This window comes from Rattus norvegicus, chromosome X (assembly GCF_021556685.1).
Source record: "Rattus norvegicus strain SHRSP/BbbUtx chromosome X, alternate assembly SHRSP_T2T, whole genome shotgun sequence".
Classification (NCBI taxonomy): domain Eukaryota; kingdom Metazoa; phylum Chordata; class Mammalia; order Rodentia; family Muridae; genus Rattus; species Rattus norvegicus.
Window position 1 is genome coordinate 117273209 of NC_141554.1, and position 23084 is coordinate 117296292.

At 36.9% G+C, this 23084-nt stretch overlaps 1 protein-coding gene and 1 pseudogene across 18 annotated transcripts in view; one reads left to right on the forward strand and one right to left on the reverse strand.

The window, feature by feature from the left end:
• Rtl4 (retrotransposon Gag like 4) overlaps window positions 1-23084 on the forward strand; it is a 411363-nt gene that overhangs the window by 367525 nt on the left and 20754 nt on the right. Inside the window, exon 1 of one of the 18 annotated variants that reach the window (XM_087600717.1) lies at window positions 20528-20625. The gene's annotated coding sequence lies outside the window, so the exon portion shown is untranslated. 18 annotated transcript variants of the gene reach the window in all.
• Ube2l3-ps1 (ubiquitin-conjugating enzyme E2L 3, pseudogene 1) lies at window positions 10546-10998 on the reverse strand (annotated as a pseudogene).

The window sequence follows — 23084 nt, forward strand, 5'->3', positions numbered from 1 at the left end:
CTTATTGTAACATAATGATTTCCAGTTGATTACATTTTCTGCAAATATTAGGATTTCAGTTTTTCTTTACAGCTGAATATAATTCAGTCTTGTATTTGTACACCATTTTCTTTATCTATCCTTTTTTTGATGGACACTGAGGATGCTCTAATCTTCTAGCTACTGTGAATTTACAGCAGCAATAAATTTGAATGTGCACATATTTCATGTTATCTTAGAGTCCTTCACATATGTGAACAAAAAAGTTATAGTTGGGTGGTATGGTTGTTTTCTGAGAATCCTCTATGCCAGTTTCTATACTGGCCATAGCAATTTGTATCCGCAGCTGAAATAGATAAGCCTTCCTCATAGTTTTGCAAGCATTTGTTGTCCATTTTTTTGGTGATCACTATTCCAAGTGATATGAGATGGAATATCAAAGAAGTTTTAATGTGCCCTTCCCTGATGTATGTAGAATATTTTATCAAATGCTTATTGGATATTTGTGTTTCTTTTTTTGAGAAGTGTCAATTTAGTTTACTATCTCAATTGTTGGTGGCCTTTTTGATGATCAATAATTACAGTTCCTTATGTACTCTAGATACTTATGGTAGACAAATGACTAAATTTTAAACAATTATTTTATTAATTTTCTGTGAATTTTATACAGTTCAATTGTAGGGGCAGTTGTCATCATTGTAAGGTTTACTCTTAACTATTATTTTTAGCTAGTACTGATAGAGAAGCTACTGATTTTTATTTGTATCCTAGTATACTGCTGAACATGTTTATCAAATCCAAGAGTTTTCTGGTGTATGTTCAAGGGTATTTTTAAGAAAACTATCCTATTTCTTGAAAATAAGCACAATTTCAGATTCTTCCTGTGATATCTGTACCTGTTGCATTTCTGGCATTTTTTTTCTTTCACTCAAGTTAAACAACATATTATATTGAATAAGAGTTGAGAGAGCAGGAACCTTTATCCTGTTCCTGACCTGAAAGAAAATACTTTTTAAATTTACCCTCTTTAGTATAAAGTTGGGTATAGATTTCTCATAAATTCTCTTTATTATATTTATGGATATTTCTTAATTCCAGATTTTTTATAGTTATCACCATGAAGTGATATTAAACTCTGTAGAAGACTTGATAAGTTTCCTTCAGCTTTTGACTCAATCTGTGGGTGTGTTTACCTGTGAGGTATATTTTTTGTAGTAAGAGATAGTACTTAAATCCACTGCTTCTCTTTAAATAGTCCTAAAAGAATAGTGGAATGAAAAAAGTGACACATATAGATCAAGAACAATAGAAAAAGAAAAAAGGAAAGAAGGAAAAGGAAAGGAAGGACGAAATGAAGGAAGAAAGAAAGAAAAATAGAAGGAAAATGGCCCAATAATGTAAAATGTGGGAGGAAATTTTCGTAAGTAAACAAATGGCTCCCTCTTACTCCCTGTCTCTCCCTCTCTCTCTCTCTACATATGTGTGAGTGTGTGTGTGTGTGTGTGTGTGTGTGTGTAATATACCATATTAAAATTCTGCTAAAGTATAATTAAACACAAAATTAGAAAACAAAAAGCCCAAGTATTAGAGAAGCTTCTTCCTGAGTCCTTGCAGTTGATATTGCTGTTTATATGTTCAAGGTAGAATCTTTGCACATGTGGGCTCTTGGATTTTTTTCCCTGTAGCTTATTCTGATGTTGTTTCTGTATTGTACTTTTGTTCATTGTCCTCCTCCACAGTTGTCTTTGTTTTAATAACTTTCCTTCTTTACATACCAGGTACCTCTGGTAATCACACTTAACCTTGCAATCTATGTTGTAGGCAGGTTCTCTTACCATCCTGATACTCTTCAGATCAAATTTTCTGGCATGATTACTGTTCTACCTGGGGGAAGTGTCCTAAGTATGTAGAAAATATAGCAATTGACAACACAACTGAGAGTTGTACCCTGCTTACATTATCACCATAGCAATAGAAACTTGCAGTAGTGGAGGGGGCTGGCTCTATCCCTTCTTTTCCTTTGTACTTCTCACATATCTCCTCCTCATTTTCATGGAATTAAGAAGCGTTTCCTCTCGGAAATATAGTCTATCTTCTTATTCTGACTCTTCTCCATTACTGTGCCACGAAGAAAGTACATGTAGTCTACTACCTTATCCAGAGTTTAGCTTCTCTCTCTTATTCAGAAATTAGTGTGCAGAGCAAGGTGTTCTTGCCAGGATGCTAGCTGCTATGTTTTAATGCCTTCAATGGGGTGGGTCCTCACCAGAGGCCAAATGGAATGATCTTCCAACTTTGGCTTTTCATTTTCCCAAACTATGAAATTAATGAGCTCCTTTCCATTTTAAATCATCTAAATATTTTGATATAGTAATAGAAGTAAACTAATGTGGAATGGATCGTATAGCTGAACCGGAGATACATTTGTTGAGCTAAAGTAGAGCCCGTATATACTGAACCTTGACTGAAAGCTGATTCCTAATACATGCCAATAGTCTTCCATTTGAGCTGAAAAACTTGAAATTCTAGCTGGAGACTTAAGAAATAGTCACCATAAATTGCTCCTGTCTTATTAGGCCAAGAGATGTTTTAATCTATATTAATCAAGGAAGTGAAAAGTCATGGGATAATTTGGAAGTGCTCATGAGAGCAAAGAGAAAGAGGTACCTTTCAAGAAGGTCATCAGTTAGGCAGTAGGAGCGGAGTACTTATGAGCATGAGTACTGTGGAATCAAACAAACCTGATTTACATCCTGCCTCCGCCTCTGTGTTTTGAGCTGTATTTGATGTGGGATGAAAACAAATCAAATAAAAAATGCGTCCAATCTTTGTGGCTAAAAAAAGGGGGGCATACAGCACATTATTTGATATATAAAAAGACCGAAAGCCCCTAATTTTCCCCATTGTATTTTTATTACAATGTGATAGATGTCAAACTAGAATTCTACACAATTGTACATATTTTTGTAAGCTGGTGGCTTAGTAAAATTATACCAATTTTTAGATCCCCAAAATGAGAACAGACACAAGGTGGGTATTCACTAAAGTGTACTAGAACTCGGTTTTCCAAAGGACCTACCAATATTCCTTCTACCAATTTCATATTATGATGCAATGAGGAAAAAATATAACTTACAAAAATGCTAAAAATGATGGAAAGTTTTAAAAACAATCACAAGGGATTAGAAATGCAGAATTAATACCGTGAGGTTCACATAAAGAATGATTCTCTCCACATACCATCTTATTTAACTTAACTATTGACTGTGAGAGTGGAAGATATACCTAATATTTTATAGATGAAACCCGAGGCATTGAGGGGTACAGTAGCCCCAAATCATAGAGCAATATTAAAGGAAGAAAAAGAGATATTGAGTCAATGAGCCTGAAAGGATATTTCACCATAGTTGTAATCAATAGTCTTTACATGCTCATTTTTAGAAAGCTGCTCACGAAAATAAAAACAATATAAAATCACAGTTGAATATCCAAAGTCATGATTTCTTTGACTTGTGAAAGACAATCTAAATTCAACTGATATATTAGGTCCAAAGCAGCAACTCTATGCACGAGTTTATTTTCATTGTTTGGTTTGGAGTATTTGTTTTCCTTTGACCATGATCAACAGAGAACTTAGGAGAATGAAAAAAAAAAAAGAACCCTAGTGAGCGAGATAAAATCAAGCTAATAGAAGTCAATGGCTGGTATGGAATTTCTAGATTGTAAGATTGGGTTCATTGCAATATGGGCCTCAGCTAATGGTGTCAATAGGATGTTATTCTAAGAGTTCAGAATCTCTCTCTCTCTCTCTCTCTCTCTCTCTCTCTCTCTCTCTCTCTCTCTCTTTCTCTCTCTCTCTCTGTTTATTAATACAGGGTCTCATGCAACCCAGACTGGCCTCAAACTTACTATATAGCCAATGGTGACCTTGAATTTCTTTTTCCCCCTAAATTTGCCCTTTTATTAAACATAGATTCTTCTTCTATATGATATAATCAGAATTTCTCAATAAAGTGTATCAGTCCACTGACTTCTGTAAAGTTGCCTTATTATCTGATTGTTTCTCAATGGTTTAGCTTATATGCTCCCTCTCCATATCCCCAAGTCCATGAGACATTAAGAAAATGAATCCAGAATCACCTTTGATGTTTGGAATCAATTTCAGAGTTTCACTTCATGTAACGCTGCAGATATATCTGCAAACTGTGGTATAATTAAAATAGTAGATCATGAGCTCTAGTAGTTAATATATCTGTAGTAATCCGAAGCTGTTCAGCTATGAAAACTTCTATCACTGCTCTAGAATTCCATTGCTGTTCTGGCTATCCCCAACCTACCAGCAATACACATTTTGTTTTGTTTTCTTCCCTCATTAATAGAAAATAAAGAAAATATAAAGCATAAAATGCAGTTAGGGGAACTTAGATCAATATTGGTCCTACATGCTAACTTGCTCATAAAAGCACTGAAAGGAATTAGGAATATGGTCATGACTGTATCTATCCTCCCAAGACTTTAGATTTTGTTTATAAAATGTTCATTAAATTTCAATCCTCTTAGGCTTGTTGGGCACCAATGGGAGGAGAAGACCTTTGTCCTGCCAAGGCTGGAACCCACAATGTAGGGGAATGTCTGGGCAGGGAGGCAGGAAGGTGGATGGTTGGGGAGGGGAACACCCTCATGGAAGAAGGGCGAGGGGATGAGATAGGGGACTTATAAACAGGAAACTGGGAAAGGGAATAACATTTGAAATGTAAATAAAAATATCCAATAAAATTAAAAAAAATCAATCCTCTGCTGTAAAGGGTGAACTGAATGAGCTAAAAGAACAATGTTTTATGGTTATGGGGACCTATATGTTTCCTGTCTTCACCCTTATTTATATTAACACTTTCTGAGTTTCATGTTCCTATGCGTATCATATAGTAATACCTGTACTAGCTGTCAGTGATTTGTTGAGAACATTTTCCATTATTAACCTTTTTGATTTATCCTTTGTCACTATATTTAGTAAAGATAAATAATAACACAGGTAAGTCGAATTACATCTGACAAAGTGCTTTTTAAATTAGGAGATTATAGGCAAGGTTTTCTGTTGCTTCATTTCGTTATTGAAGAGGATATCTGATTTTTATCCCCAAAACACTTATAGATTAAAAACTAAACAATTGTTTTATTCCTTATCACGTGTCTAGTCATAAAATAGATGGCTGTTGTTGGTTAATGGATTTTTGTCTTATGTGCATAAGATATAACAATTTACTCAATATCCCCAAGAATTTAATCCCTGAATTCAATTGAAGCAGTGTGTCTTAAAATTTACTCATTAAATTCTGTTGCAAGTGGTTTTCAAATAACCTTCATTTTCATAGAGTTACACATATATTTCTCAAGTGTTTCCTTAATTTTTTAAAAAAAATGATCTTTGTGTGGATGAATGAATCAAAAATTTAAAAACAGAGCGTATGGCTTTCATTTTTGGGCTTCATATTGCCCTTTGACATAAACTAGTATAGATATTAATTGACTTCCTGGCAAGTTCTGGGACACTGCTTATCTGTTTACTCTCTTTTGTAAAATCCTAAACCCTTGACTTATATTGGTTCCTGTTCTTCTCTACACAGGTTCCTCTTCCAAACCTGAATGCTTAGTACCAGTCTCTAGACAGTCCTCAGATTATTTGTGCACTGGATGGGATAATTATACAAACATCCCTCATGGATTAATGAAAATTAGTCATGAAACATAAAAGGAATTATGTTTCAAGTTGGGACTCCCTATTTACTTATTTCCTACAAGTAAACAATTATAAAATAGCTCAAGTCTAGTTATAAAACTGCTAAGACAAACTATGGAGTATGTTTATGTAGAAATGTCAGTAAATACATTGTTGGCAAGGTAACGACGTGCTCTCTGCTATTATCCATGGTGATCTGTGGCCTTAACAGAATTATTTCCATTTAGATATTTTTCTTGATTTGTTTCCACATGATCTGATCTATCTTTGGGATTTCAAGTAATAGAAAAGTTCATAGACATTGCAAAATCCTCACTGAAAACAAGAGTTGATTAACCTTGTGCAAAGTGAATGAAAATAAATCTTTTGGCAGCAGCCACATGTGGGCTTGTGGCTAATGAACTTTTTGGATCCATGCCCAGGACGTGAATCTTCCATGTACACAGGTTTGCTAAGATTGCAACAAGTCTGAAACAGGCTGGGTAGCAATTTAATAAAATGTCCCCATGTGAGAAGCAAGTTAAAAGCTCTAATGTCATTATGCTGACCCAGAAACAGGCTTTAAACTGCTTTGGTTTTCGTTTTCTCCTCGCATATTGAGCAGTTAGGCAAAAATTAAAGATGACATTCAAATATGTTTACTGTTTTAAAAAAATAGCACATTTTTTAGAGTTGGATGGAAGTTCTAATTTTTGTTCAAACATAATAATTATACATGCAGCTAGGCTACAGCGTGATAATTAAATATAAATATAAAATACACTGTGGAATTATCAAATTATGGTGACTTGTAGTTCTTATTATATTTGGCATCTCAAAATTTTTCTCCTGTTCTTCTCTGTAAAAATATAAAATACGTTGCTGCAAACTATAGTTATCTTAGTATTTTGTGATACACCCAAACTTGTCCTTTCCAACTGAATTTTATCACCCATTAACCAACTTCCTTCTATGTTCGCCCACCTGCTTCCTCTCCGAGCCTCTGATAATCACTGCATTCTCACCCACAGGATGGAGCTTTTCAGCTTCTGTGTGTGAATGAAAACATGCTGCACTTGTGTTCTTGTGCCCACTCCGTTTACATAGTGTCCTCCAGTTGTGTACATCTTACCAAAATAACAAGATTCCCTAGTTTTTTCATGACTCTGTTCATCCACCAATATACAAGTCTATGGATCCAATTATAACGGAGCCTTAACTAGGAATGAAATGAACGTGGTATGTAGATGTTTCTTCAAAATGTATATTTCATTCTTCTGGCTATATACCTGGAAGTAGAAGAATTGGGAAAGTAGTAATTCTATTTTTGTTTCTACGGTGCTGAAGATAAAATCCATGGCTACAAAGCTAGTCAAGCACTCTCCCACAGAGATGCACTTCCAACTCCTGTTTTATTTTTAGTATTTTGCTTTTTGTACATTCGGTATGCTACTTTTTTCTTTTGACTGAAGTAATATTCCTTTCTCCCCACCATCAGTAACCTCTGTTATTTTTTGCATTTTTATCAGTAGCCATTCTAAACATGCAAGAGGATATGTCTTATCATGTTTCTCATCTGGGTTTGCCTAATGATCACAAATGTACTTCAGTTTTCAAAATAGTTTGAGGTTCATAACAGCACTAATTGAGAATTACAAGAACTTCCTCTATACTCTCTCACCACAAACATCCTTTTCTTCCACTATCAGCATCCCATATTGTAGTGATGTATTTGTTTTGATCAATACACTTGTATTATTATTATCATTATCATTATCATTATTATTATTATTATTATTATTATTATTATTATACATACTCCTTAATTTTCATTAAGTTTAACTCTTTGTGTTAAACACTCTACAGGTTTGGTAGATCTATAATGACACATGTATCACTGTAATATTTAATTTAACATAGACTAATTTTGTGGCCTGAAAAATCCTCTGTAATCTCTCTTTTCAATACCTTTTCCTTTTGCCCACTGTCTGACAGCCATTTGTATTTTTATTGTTCCTTCAGATTTTCCTTTTCCAGAATGTATCCAATTGATAGCATACAATGTGTAGATTTTTTTCATACTGTCTTCTTTTATTATATGTGAGTTTCCTTAATTCGTCTTAATGGCTTTATAAGTTACTTCTGTTGAGTCCTAAATTATATTACAATATCTGGATATATTAGCCAATTAATGTGCCCATCTACCAAAGAACATATTGGTTGTCTCTGGGTCAGTGAAATTATGAATAAAGTTGCCAAGATATGCATGTGCATTTTTGTATGGTCAAAACTTTAATTTTCGCAGTGAAATACCAAAGAAGACAAATCTTAGCTGATATAATAAGAGGATGTTGAGTTTTATTTTTACAAAATCCTACCAGACTGATTTTAAAAGCAGTTCCGTTGTACATTCCCATCCAAAATGAAATAGTTAGTTCTTGTTGCTCCATATCATGGGCAGCATTTGGGATTTCCTGTCACTTTTGGTCAACCCTTTTAGACAGACACTCAGGGATACCTCAACTGTTGTTTTAATTTATAATTCCATAACAAATTATATATACAATTCCCTTCTCCTCCCATTCTTACTGTATTATATTTTATGTGAATATTCCTTTTTAAATGGTTCCTATGTTTGATTTTGTTTGCAGTATGCATTTGTGTGAATCAAAGTCCATTTTAAGTTGCAATGAGGTATAACTCCTATTACTGTATTACTATTGTAACTAGTATTGTAATTGCTCCTTCCCATTCGTCCCATCATTATTTCCATTTAGTACAAAAAAAATACATATGAATGAACAACTAGGTAAAAAGATTAACATTACATTACCACCACCCTTCCTTCTGATGAATACAAGTTTCCCCTCTGTAGATATCTCTTGTCAAGCACGTCTACTGATGAACACGGTGCCAGGTCGGCTTTCACTCTGGAAGGATGCTTTTGTAAGCACTGCTTTCTAGATTAGTGAAAATTTACCTTTAACACTAAATATTTCACTCCATCTCTTACTGCTAGCAGATTTTATAAAAAACAATCTGTTATAACTCTTACCTTTGCTCCTGAGTAAGCATGAATCATCCCTATCATTAATATATATATATATATATATATATATATATATAAATTTCTAATGTCAGAAAATAATAAGGCCTAGGATAAGATTATTGCTTTGCCCTGGTATAAGATTGTTTTAATCTTAAGAGGAAGAAACTTTTCTTAATTAGTGATCTTCATGATTACTACACCGTTGTTTAATACCTGATATGAATTTTGGAAAAACACCCTGAAGTTATTATTTATGTTCCTTCTTACATTGTATGGATAGCCCTAGGATTATCTCTTTTTATTTCTTATATTAATTTTAGTTATTCTTGACAATTTCATACAAAGACACAATGAAACATGATCATATCAACATTAATTTTTCCTATCCAGTTCCCCTCAAGTCCCCTCTAACATGACACACTCCCAACTTCATAGCCTCATTTTCTTATTGTTTTTGATAACCTACTAAGTCTAATTGGTGTCTCCATATGTATGAAACCATCTACTGGAACAAAGGAAATCTACAGATTCTCTGTTCTCTTGGCTTTATAACTTGAGACTTTTCTGTTGTCATACAGTCAAGCTCACAGAGTCCTTCCCCAACCTTGGTAGTGTGTTAGCCTAACAAAGATATTCTTCATTAGGGATGCAGTGGATTTTTCAATGATTTTGTTTCTGACATAAAACAGTTATAGTTTTATAAATACATATGCATATATATATACATAAGCATGTATATATGAGCAATTAGGTTAAAATAGACTTTGCTTTCACTTATTCCTTATGACAAATGCCATACATGTAGTGGTGTAGAACACACTGTATGAATGTGTCTATATAACATAAAAACCAGAGTATGGTAATTGATATCACCTTAAATATTTTCCATATCCATGTGTTGGAGTATTGAAGACTTTGCTTGTTAGCTATTTTCATATTTTACATTAGGGTTTTTTAATATCAGTGTCCGTTATTGTTGTTGTTGTTGTTGTTGTTGTTGTTGTTGTTGTTGTTGCTGTTGTTGCATAGGGTTCCAGGAGAGACCTCGTGACTGCATATAGGTTAAAGACTTCTTTTTAAAAAAAAAATTTAAACTCAAATTGTTTTCTCCTCCCACATACAGTTCCTCATCCCATGCCTTCTAGTCCTTGCCTCCAAGAGGATGTCCCCATCTCACCCCCTACCCCCACCCATACCCCCACCCCTGCCAGGCCTCCCCACTCCTTGAGGCCTAGTTCTCTCCCACTGAGGGCAGACCAGGGAGTCCTCTTCTGTATGTGTGTATGAGGCCTCAGACTAGCTCCTGTATGCTGTCTGGTTGGTGATCCATTGTCTGAGAGATCTCAGAGATCCAGGTTAGTTGAAACTGCTGGTCTTCCTATGGGGTAGCCCTCCTTCTTAGCTTCTTCCAGCCTTTCCCGAATTCAGCCACCAGAGTTCCTGACTTCAGTACATTGATTGGGTATAAGTATCTTCCTCTATCTCAGTAAGCTGCTTGTTGGCCCTTTCAGAGGATAGTCATGCTAAACTCCTGTCTGTAATCTGGTTCTTGAGATTCCTCTGTTATAAGTTCTCTGTTTGTTCTATACCCCATCTTTTTAGAACATCTGAATTTTTAATCCTTCTTTATGGGTTACTTAGACCACTTTTGAGTAAGGAAACTGTAGAAAGATAGTAACTCTCACAAGGTGATGCCAGTTAGTGGCACATGTCAATGTCTACAGAGTCCTGCTTTGCTGGATGTCTGAAAGTACTGCTCAGGGTCTCTGCTCGAACTTGCTGAAATCACTCATGGCAGATTTTAGTCCACAGGTCGCTTTCCCCCATATTTCTTTGTAAACTCTTCAGCATTTTTTAAGGTTGATCCTTAGAGTATTCTTCCTCTAAGTCAGCCCAGAGTGGGTGCTCAAGCTGGAAGTCAATCACCAGTGCTATGAGGCACTAGATTACGTGGAGAGCCTTGGTGACTGGCTTCAAGTTTTCAGCAGTAATTACTGGCAGACAGAGCTGCCCCTTCTCATCTATGTTAGGGTGGGATAACTTTGAAATGTGATCTTGGGTGGTTGGAATGAATGCTCTGCTGGAAAGTTGACTTCAATTCTGAAGGCTCCCTCATCATATGGAGGGTTCTTAGGAACAATAAGCCCTTGCCAAGTCAATAAATTAGCTTCATCAACCTGGATGTTATGGAAGTTTTTCATTCCACATTTATAGTTCTCTCCAACTCGTACATCACCCTCCTAGTGACTGCCATCTTGGATCTGGTGCCGCTGCTTCCTCCCTATAACCCATTTTTTATTGTATTTTTTAGTTTTTTGGTGGCTAGTTTCTTGAGTTCTTTATATATTTTGCATATTAGCCCTCTATTGGATGTGGAGTTGGTGAAGTTACCTTCCCAATCCAGAGGTTGCCAATTTGTCCCATTGACTATGTCCTTTGCCTTGCAGAAACTTTTAAGTTTGATGAGGTCCCATTTATCAATTCTGGATCTTAGCGCCTGAATCATTAGAGTTCTACTTGAGAAATTTCCCCCCGTGCCAATGGCTTTAAGGCTCTTTCATACTCTCTGTTCTATTAGATTAAGTGTTTGTGGTTTTATGTTGAGGTCCTTGATAAACTTGGACTTCAGCTTTGTGCAAGGTGACAAATATGGGTCTATTTTTATTTTTCTACATACAGACAGCCAACTAGACCACCACCGTTTATTGAAGATGCTTTCTTTTTTTTCCGTTGTTTATGTTTGGCATCATTGTCAAATACCATACAGTTTCTATCATGATTGCTCTGCAATACAGCTTGAGGTCAGAGATGGTGATTCCCCCAGAAGTTCTTTTACTTTTGAGAATAGTTTTCACTATCCTGGGTTTTTTTGTTATTCCGAATGACAAATTTGAAAATTGCTCTTTCTAACACTATGAAGAATTGAGTTGGAATTTTGATGGGGATTACATTGAATCTGTAGATTGCTTTTGGTAAATGGCCATTTTTACTATATTAATCCTGCCAATCCATGAGCATGGGAGATCTTTCCATCTTCTGAGATCTTCAATTTCTTTTTTCAGGGACTTGAAGTTCTTATCATACAGATCTTTCACTTGCTTGGTTAGAGTCATACTGAGGTATTTTATATTATTTCTGAATATAGTGAAGGGTTTCGTTTCCCTAATTTCTTTCTCAGCCTGTTTACCCTTTGTGTAGAGGAAGGCTACTGATTGTTTGAGTTAATTTTATATCCTGCCACTTTGCTGAAGTTGTTTCTTGGCTGTAGGAGTTCTCTGGTGAAATTTTTGGATTCACTTAACTAAACTATCATATTATCTGCAAATAGTGATATTTTGACTTCTTTTCAAATTTGTATCCCTTTGACCTCTTTTGTTGTCTAATTGCTCTGGAAAGGACTGCAAGTACTATATTTAATAGGTAGGGAGAGAGTGGGTAGACTTGTCTAGTCCCTGATTTTAGTGGGATTGTTTCAAGTTTCTCTTCATTTATCTTGATGTTGGCTACTGGTTTGCTGTATATTGCTTTTACTATGTTTAGGTATGTACCTTGAAATTCCTGATCCTTCCAATACTTTTTTTTACATTTCTATTTTTTTTTAAATTTATTTAATACTTAATAATAATTCTTTGGTTTCCGGGCAAACATCCCCCTCCCCACTTTCCCTCCTTATGGGTGTTCCCCTCCCAACCCTCCCCCCATTGCCGCCCTCCCCCCAACAGTCTAGTTCACTGGGGGTTCAGTCTTAGCAGGACCCAGGGCTTCCCCTTCCACTGGTGCTCTTACTAGGATATTCATTGCTACCTATGAGGTCAGAGTCCAGGGACAGTCCATGTATAGTCTTTAGGTAGTGGCTTAGTCCCTGGAAGCTCTGGTTGCTTGGCATTGTTGTACATATGGGGTCTTGAGCCCCTTCAAGCTCTTCCAGTTCTTTCTCTGATTCCTTCAACGGGGGTCCTATTCTCAGTTCAGTGGTTTGCTGCTGGCATTCGCCTCTGTATTTGCTGTATTCTGGCTGTGTCTCTCAGGAGCGATCTACATCCGGCTCCTGTCGGTATGCACTTCTTTGCTTCATCCATCTTGTCTAATTGGGTGGCTGTATATGTATGGGCCACATGTGGGGCAGGCTCTGAATGGGTGTTCCTTCAGTCTCTGTTTTAATCTTTGCCTCTCTCTTCCCTGCCAAGGGTATTCTTGTTCCCCTTTTAGAGAAGGAGTGAAGCATTCACATTTTGATCATCCGTCTTGAGTTTCATTTGTTCTAGGCATCTAGGGTAATTCAAGCATTTGGGCTAATAGCCACTTATCAGTGAGTGCATACCATGTATGTCTTTCTGTGATTGGGTTAGCTCACTCAGGATGATGTTTTCCAGTTCCAACCATTTGCCTACGAATTTCATAAACTCGTTGTTTTTGATAGCTGAGTAATATTCCATTGTGTAGATGTACCACATTTTCTGTATCCATTCCTCTGTTGAAGGGCATCTGGGTTCTTTCCATTTTCTGGCTATTATAAATAAGGCTGCGATGAACATAGTGGAGCACGTGTCTCTTTTATATGTTGAGGCATCTTTTGGGTATATGCCCAAGAGAGGTATAGCTGGATCCTCAGGCAGTTCAATGTCCAATTTTCTGAGGAACCTCCAGACTGATTTCCAGATTGGTTGTACCAGTTTGCAATCCCACCAACAATGGAGGAGTGTTCCTCCAATATTTTTTTTCATCTTTATTAACTTGGATATTTCTTATTTACATTTCGATTGATATTCCCTTTCCCGGTTTCCAGGCCAACATCCCCCTAGCCCCTCCCCCTCCCCTTTTCTATGGGTGTTCTCCTCCCCATCCTCCCCCCATTACTGCCTGGCCCCAATAATCACATTCACTGCGGGTTCAGTCTTGGCAGGACCAAGAGCTTCCCCTTCCACTGGTGTTCTTACTAGGCTATTCATTGCTACCTATGCAGTTGGAGCCCAGGGTCAGTCCATGTGTGAAGGTCTGATAGAATTCAGCACTAAACCTGTCTGGTCCTGCCCTTTGTTTGGTTGGGAGACTATTAATGACTGCTTCTATTTCTTTAGGGGTTATGGGAATGTTTAGATGGTTTATCTGATTCTGATTAAACTTTGGTACCTGGTATTTGTCTAGATAATTGTGCATTTTGTCCAGATTTTCCAGTTTTGTGGATTATAGGCTTTTGTAGTAGGATTTGATGATGTTTTGGATTTCCTCAGTTTCTGTTGTTATGTCTCCCTTTTCATTTCTGATTTTATTAATTTGGATACTTTCTTTGTGCCCTCTGCTTAGTCTTCCTAAGGGGTTATCTATTTTGTTCTTTTTCTCAACGATCTAGCTCCTGGTTTTGTTGATTCTTTGTATAGTTCTTTTTGTTTCTACTTGGCTGATTTCAGCCCTGAGTTTGATTATTTCCTGGAATCTACTTCTCTTGGGTGAATTTGCTTCTTTTAGTTCTGGAGCTTTCAGGTGTGCTATCAAGCTGCTAGTGTATGCTCTCTCTGTTTGGAGGTACTCAGAGCTATGAATTTTCCTCTTAGCACTGCTTTCATTATGTCTCATATGTTTGGGTATATTCTGCCTTCATTTTCATTAAAATTTAAAATGTCTTTAATTTCTTTATTTCTACCTTTACCAAGTTATTACTGAGTAGTGCGTTGTTCAGCTTGCCTGTGTACGTGTGCTTTCTTTCTTTTTGTTGTGATTGAAGACTAGCCTTAGTCCATGATGACCTCTTAGGATACATGGAATTAGCTCTATCTTCTTGTATCTGTTGAGGTCTGTTTTGTGACCAATTATATGGTCAATTTTGGAGAATGTACCATGAGGTGCTGAGAAGAAGGTATATTCTTTTGTTTTAGGATGAAATGTTTTATAGATATGTTAAACCTTTTTGGTTCGTAACTTCTGTTAGTTTCTCTATCTCTCTGTTTATTTTCTGTGTCCATGATATGTCCATTAATGAGAGTGGGGTGTTGAAGTCTCCTACTATATTGTATGAGGTGCCATGTGTGCTTTGAGCTTTAGTAAGGTTTCTTTTATGAATGTTGATGCCCTTGCATTTGGAGCATAGATATTAAAAATTGAGAGTTCATCTTGCTGGTTTTTTTTCCTTTGTTGAGTATGAGTATTATTCCTTATCTTTTTTGATAACTCTTAGTTGAAGGTCTATTTCTTTCTATATTAGAATGGCTGCTCCAGCTTGTTTCTTGGGAGCATTTGCTTGGGAAAAATTTTCCCAGTCTTTTATTCTGAGGAAATGTTTTTTGTCACTGAGATGTGTTTCCTATATGCAACAAAATGCTGGGTCATATTTATGTATACTGTCTGTTAGTTTATGTCTTTTTATTGGGTAATTGAGTTCATTGATGTTGAGAGATATTGGGGACCAATGACTTTTGATTCCTATTATTTTTGTTGTTAGAGGTGCAATTATGTTTGGGTGGCTATCTTCTTTTCAGTTAGTTAAAAAACACTACTCGCTTGCTTTACTAGGGTGTAGTTTCCTTCCTTGTGTTGGAGTTTTTCATTTATTATCTTTTGTAGGGCTGGATTTGTGGAAAGATATTGTATAAATTTGGTTTTGTCATGGAATACCTTGGTTTCTCCATCTATGTTTATCGAGAGCGTTGCTGGATATAGTAGCCTTGGCTGGCATTTGTGTTCTCTTAGGGTCTATATGACATCTGCCCAGGATCTTCTAGCTTTCTTAGTCTCTGTTGAGAAGTCTGGTATAATTTTGATAGGTCTGCCTTTATATCTTACTTGATCTTCTTCCCTTACTGCTTTTAATATTTTCTTTGTTTTGTGCATTCGGTGTTTTGACTATTATGTGACAGGAGGAATTTCTTTTCCAGTCCAATCTATTTGAAGTTCTGTAGGCTTCTTCTATGCTTATGGGCATCTCTTTCTTTAGGTTAGGGATGTTTTCTTCTATAATTTTGTTGAAGGTATTTACTGTCCTTTTACACTGGCAATCTTCATTCTCTTCTATACCTATTACCTAAAGTTTGATCTTCTTATTGTGTCCTGGATTTCTTGGATGTTTTGGGTTAGGAGCTTTTTGCCTTTTTGCCTTTTCTTTGTCTATTTTGTCAATGTTTTCTATGGTATCTTCTGCCCCTGATATCTTCTCTTCTATCTTTTATATTCCTTTGGTGATGCTTGTATCTATGACTCCTGATCTATTTCCTTGGTGTTCTATCTCCAGGGGGTTTTCTCTCTTTTTTATTTCTTTTTGTTTTTTATTTCCATTTTTAGATCCTGGATGATTTTGTTCAATTCCTTCACGTGTTTGGTTGTGTTTTCCTGTAATTTTTTAAAGGAACTTTTGGGTTTCCCCCTTAAGGGCTTCTACCTGTTTACCTGTGTTATTCTGAATTTCTTTAATGGAGTTATTTATGCCCTTTTTAAAGTACTCCAACATCATCATGAGATGTGATTTTTAAATCATACTTTTGCTTTTCCCATGTGTTGGGGTATCCAGTACTTGCTGTGGTGGGAGAAAAGGGTTCTGATGATGCCAAGTGGCCTTGGTTTCTCTTGCTTAGGTTCTTACACCTGACTCTCACCATCTGGTTATCTCTGGTGTTTGCTGCTCTTATTGTCTCTGACAGTGTCTTGACCCTCCTGTGTGGGTGTCAGCCCTCCTGGGAGACCAGCTTTCTCCCAGTGGGATCTGGGTAAAGAGTGCTTTGTCACATGTTCAGTTCCTGTTGCAAACAGAAACTGGAAGGACCCTATTCCAGATTGCTCCTTGGTTCCTGTCTTAATTTCTTTCTCTATTTCTTCACTGATCAAGTTATCATTGAGAGGAGAGTTCTTGAGTTAGTATGGGTTTGTGGGTTTTCTGTTGGTTTTGCTGTTATTGAAGTGTAACCTTAGTTGGTCATGATCTGATAGGATGCATCTAATTATTTTAATCTTTTTGTATCTGTTGAGGTATATTTACTTATTTTTACCAATTTTATGATAAATTTTGGAAAAGGTATCATTAGGTGCTGAGAAGAAGTTATATTTTTTGTGTTCGTGTGAAATGTTCTGTATGTATCTGTTAAATCCATTTGGCTCATAACCTCTATTAGTTTCACTGTATCTTCATTTAGTTTCAGTTTCAATGACCTGTCCATTGGTTGAAGTCTCCCAGTATTATTGTTTGGAGATCAGTGTGTGCTTTGAGCTTTAGTAAGCTTTCTTTTTTGAATGAAACCTTTCATTTGGGGCATAGATGTTCATTATTGAGACTTTTTCTCAGTGGATGTTTCCTTTGATGAATTTGAAGTGTCTTTCCTCATCTTGCTTGATAACCTTTGGTAGAATGTCTATTTTAGTGGATATTAGAATGGCAACTACAGTTTGTTTCTTGGGAACACTTTCTTGGAAGACTTTTTTCCAGACTTTTACCCTGTCTTTATCATTGAGGTGTGTTCCTTGTATGCCGCAAAGTACTGGATCCTGTTTACACATCCAGTCTGTTAGATTATGGCTTTTTATTAGGGAATTGAGTCTGTTTAAATTGAGAGATATTAAAAAGAGATAAATGTTATGTTTGTTATAGGTGGCATTATGTGTATGTGATTCTCTCCTTTTGGTTTTGTTGTGGGATGATTAATTTCTTGTGTTGTGGTCTGTGTGTGTGTGTGTGTGTGTGTGTGTGTGTGTGTGTGTGTGTGTGTGTGTGTAGGTACCCTGCTTGCGTTGGAGCTTTCCTTCTAGATTCCTCTGTGGGGCTGGATTGTTAAATAGATATTGTTTAAATTGGGTTTTGTTCTGGAATATTTTGGTTTCCCCATCTATGATGATTGAGAGTTTTGCCAGTTATATAGCCAGTGCCGGCATTTGTGTTTACTTAGGGTCTGTATGAGGTCTGCCCAGCCTCTTCTGGCTTTTAACATCTCTGTTGAGAAGTCTGTTAAAATTCTGATATGTCTACCTTTATATGTTACTTGGCATTTTCCCCTGGCAGCTTTTAATATTCTTTCTTTTATTCTATGCATTTAGTGCTTTGATTATTATGTGACAAGAGGGTTTTCTTTTCTGGTCTAATATATTTGGTGTTCTATATACTTTCTGTACATTTATGGTCATCTCTTTATTTAGGTTGGTGCAGGTTTCCTCTATGGTTTTGTTGAAGATGTTTTCTGGTCCTTTGAGCTGGGACTTGTTTACTCTCTTCTATTGCTATTATTCTTCAATTTGGTCTTTTCATAGTCTCCTGCATTTCCAGGATGTTTTGGGTTAGGAATTTTTCACATTTTGTGTTTTCTTTGACTATTGTGTCAGTATCCTCTAAGATATTGTCTATGCCTGAGATTTTGTCTTCTATCTTTTGTATTTTGTTGGTGATGCTTACATCTGTAACTCCTGACCTCTTTCCTAGGTTTTCCATTTCCAGGGTTGCCTACATTTGTGTTTTGTTTATTGTTTCTACTTCCATTTTTAGGTTTTGGACTGCTTTGCTTAATTCCTTCATCCGTTTGATTATGCTTTCCTATATTTCTTTAAGGGATTTATTTCCTCTTTAAGTTCTTCTACCTGTTTACCTGTGTTTTCCTTTTAGTGAGTTATTTATGTCCTCCTTATATGTCTCTATTATCTTTACGAGATAAGATTTTAGATCAGCATCCTGGTTTTCATATGTGTTGGGGCATCTAGGACTTGTTGTAGTGAAAGAACTGTGTTCTGATGGTACCAAAGTATATTGACTTCTGTTGCTTATGATCTTGTGCTTGTCTCTTGCCACCTGGTGATCTCAGGTCTTAACTGGACCGAGTGTGTCTGCCTAGAGATTGCCTACTGTGTCCCTGGCTCTAGCAGATCTGGGAGGCCTTCAGACTGTTGGGTCTTAAGAGTAGCACTCATACTGTTGACATGCCCTGCTAACTTGGGTGCAGCAGATTTCCTGGAAGGCCTTCAGACTTTGGGCTTTTCAGAGGAGCATATAAGTTGATGAATTGTTGTTTTGCATACAGTAGATCTCCTGGGATACCTCCACACTGTATGTTCTTCAGGGGGACAGACATGTTGTTGATCTGCCCTGGTGGGAAGGGAGGTGGAGTTCAAAGAGTGGGGATGGATCCTGAGTCTACTGACCTCCTCAAGGGTTCCCATCTGTTGCCCTGGATGCAGCAGATCTTCTAAAAGGCCTTCAAGGCTGTGGGGTCTTTTGTGGGGCAAACAAGGTGATGATCTTCCCTTGTAGTAGACCAGGCCAGACTACATTGGTTTTTTCAATGATAATTACCTCAACGTGCTGCTAACCATTTGCAGATATTTGGCCTGTCCAACTTTACCTGTACCTGGTAGACATCTATTCTCCTTCCTCTCACCTGACTAGTCTTCTCAGTTTCTCATATCCACCGCTTTATTCTCTAGGTGGTAAGAACAGGTTATTTAACTTAATGCATTGGCATGTAGTCTTTGAACATGTGTTACACTGTTGTAAATCTGTTAACATGTGCATTTTGTCACAATTTAGATTGTCCATTCCTGTATACATGACCCATATATTCTTGTTGTGGAATGTATCATTTCTAATAATATCTTTAGTATATTAGTCAGAGTTTGGTTCAGTTTGCTTTTCAAGTTTTAAATATTGATTTCATTAATGACTTTTTAATGTTTTTATAGATAATGGATATAATTACAAAATATTATTCTGGATTCATTTTTGTTGCTATAATGAAAATACTGTGACCAAACGTAGCCTAGGGTACAAATGATTTATTTTATCTCATAATTCCAGGTTCATCTTAACAGGGAGATCACAGCAGGAACCGGAATCAGCTAATCATGTTATATGCATAGAAAAGAGCACACTTTTGCTTTTTATATAATTTTTTCTTTTTATATATTCACTTCATATCCCATTCTTTGCCCCACTCCTCCTGGTCACCCCCTCTCACAATTCCTCCCCATCCCCCTCACATTCTCCTCTGGGTGGATGGAGGTTGCACTGGGTATCTCCTTACACTTACACATCAAATCTCTGTGAGGCTAGGCACATCCTCTCTCACTGAGGAGAGACAAGACAGCCCACATATAGGTAATAGCTTTAGGGATAGTCTCCTGTTTCAGTCAAAAGCAGAATTTTTATTCAATTTTATTTCCTGCATTTCTGGGTGGGTCTGGTTCATTTGGAGTCTTTCCATTGTCTTTCTGGCTTTTTATTCTGGGTTGAACATTTATTCTGAAAGGGAAACAAAAGAAACTGAGATAAATAGTCCTCTTGTAATTTACTGATAAGGTATGAGGTAGATGAAGTATTCCACAGTTTAGTAATTAGTCCCTAAACTTTTGGTTAGCATATACCTATGCCAAGTGAATGTGACAAGTGCTTCTTAAAATTTTGTTTACCCTTTATGTGGGAGAGAAAAGCTGGTAAGGGCTAAGCTTGCTTACCTTTCTTCCTTTAAATCAAACATCAGTGAGGACTACAATTTGATATTCACCTTTACTAACATAGAAGCCTGAAAAGGGCTGGGTTTCTGTATGTCCAGCAGCCCAGGGAGTTTAAGTGCTGATAAAAATCCAATGAATTGGGTTTTGATTAAATATTTTCTCCTCAGGGCATGCCTTGTTATAAAAGAACAGAATGCCCTGCTGCATTTCATAATGGTTACTTTCCCCCTCCACATGATGATAACACCAGAGGTTGTTTTTTTCCCCTATGATCTTCACTGTGAGAACCTGTAGGCGTTGGTGGAGCTCAACTCACAAAGGCAGGGAGTGTCCTCATACTGAGTGTCCTAAAAGTTTTCCACTCATACTTGTCCACTCTGACCCTCAGGGAACTTATGAACAGTAACTCAGGCCTTCCTCCCTCCACATTGGCTCTCATTGAAGTCTCAGTTTGTGAGTTTCTACTCTGGTAAGTTGGGAGCACTCTCTGTCTGTCTTTCTGCCTGCCTCTTTAACTCAGAGACTCAGATGTTTGCTCACACTGGCCCATCTCTAGTATATGTTAAGAGCAGCTCTGATTTTTCCATTTTGTTTGGTTGTGTACTTGCATTTGGAACAGAGCAGTTGCATTTAAGCTTGTTGCATGAGGACTATAAACCATAAGTAAACCTTAGAATTTTGGAAACATTTATTGCCTAGGCACTCTATCACTATCACAAGGCATCTTATGTTTTTGATGGGGGTGCAGACATGAAGCAGTCTCCCTCTTACCTCAGAATGATCCCTAATATTGCTAGGATGCATGAATGCCAGGGTTGTTAGCTATAGCACTATGTCCAGATCCTTGGTTCCTTTCGGCATCAGCTACACTATTACTAAACTACCATATCATCGTCAACACTACCTAGCATCCCTCCATACTCACAATCCTTTGTACATTTTTATAATGTTTAGAAATTACTCAGATTGAATGTCAGCTATGCATCCAGACATTTTTAAAGGGAAAAAATTCAGTATTGATGTAATGTCTGTGACTGCTGCAACTTTTGAATAGTTACTATTCTTCCCAAGAGCTTAATAAAATAGCATTATGTTATTTGTTGTAGGAAAAAATGTAATTTCAAAATGGTATGAAGGAAGTGATGAGTAACCAAGGGTTCCATGCCCTCATGATGCAGCATCGGTAACTGGCTTCCGTAGCATTTGAGCTCATTTTTGGTATGAGAAGGGAGAGAGAAGGGAAGGGGGGAATTTCCAGGGTGACAAATAGGAAGCAGAAAGAAAACTTATTGTACAGAGGAAGCTAAGAAAATATATCACAAATGAGTCAGGTGATTATATAGTAAGAATCACTGAGGAGGCTTAAATGAAGACTAGAAATGAGTTTTCTAATTTAAGCATTCCCTAAGGATAATTCATTAGGTTCTTGCATCTAAACACAGATTGTCTGTTTCTTTTATTTAGAGAAGGCATTTATCAGATGTTCATGTTCAAAATACTAAATTACTTTGCACATTATTGTACTATAACCTGTTCTAGAGGTTTCTTCTCCTATTTAATGAACTTTATTCAATTTCCTCTTTATAAAAACTGGACATGTTTAATAATGGAATACAAAAGGGGAATAGAATGAATTGGAAGAGGCATAGACATTTGGGGGTAAAAAAAAAACTCTCTCAGCCTATTCCTCGCTATCAAAAATCTCAATGCTTGAAAATGTAAGCTCATCTTCTGAGCCAATGGGAGAGATCAATATTAAATCCTGTTACTTTAGAGAAACCAGTAGGTCTGCTAAAATTGACAGTCTCCTTGGGAACATAAAACAGTATTTCTAAAAGTAAATATAAAGTATTGTTGTTCCATTTTACATTTGTATTTATATAAATCAATAAGGTATTCAGAGTAACCAGAAAATTTCTTGGCAACCCCTGATAAGTAACTTTTTCTTCAGTTTTGAGAGGTGAGAATATTCTTTTTACATTGTGGACATTATGGTGCAAATTTGGGCTATTTTAACGACCCAAAGTTGACATACAGCCCCAGACCTGTTGTTTTGAAAAGCTTCTGGCCCTCTTCTTTGGTCAGTTCAACACTTTAGCCATTTTCTTGAAGCTCAGACACAGGCAGCACTAAACAAAGATGCTTGCTGGCAGACACGATGGGTAGCTTATGAGTTTTGAAACACAGGGTTAACCTTTAGGACATTTGCTCTCCATAGTGGATTTTTTTTTAGCTTTGTCATCTTTAAAACATGGATAATCTATGCTTTCACATATCAATTACAGTATATAGATATGATAAGCAATTTTCACAGAAAGTCTTCAAAGTTTACAGATTATGAAAATATGGTGGCCACACATCCAGCAGGATGTAGTACTTGTAAAGATCAAATATTGAGAGTGAAGAGACGCATACCATGCATTTTTATAGCAACCTACCTTGAGGGAAAATAATGTGGTCCCACATAAGCTTTTTAATTCTTTCTGAGGAAGTGTGCCTGCGGTCTTAATTTCTTTACACTCTAACTCTTCTTTTTTTTTTATTAACTTGAGTATTTCTTTTTTTTTTTATTAACTTGAGTATTTCTTATATACATTTCGAGTGTTATTCCCTTTCCCGGTTTCCGGGCAAACATCCCCCTCTCCCCTCCCCTTCCTTATGAGTGTCCCCCTCCCAACCCTCCCCCCATTGCCGCCCTCCCCCCATAGACTAGTTCACTAGGGGTTCAGTCTTAGCAGGACCCAGGGCTTCCCCTTCCACTGGTGCTCTTACTAGGATATTCATTGCTACCTATGGGGTCAGAGTCCAGGGTCAGTCCATGTATAGTCTTTAGGTAGTGGCTTAGTCCCTGGAAGCTCTGGTTGCTTGGCATTGTTGTATATATGGGGTCTCGAGCCCCTTCAAGCTCTTCCAGTTCTTTCTCTGATT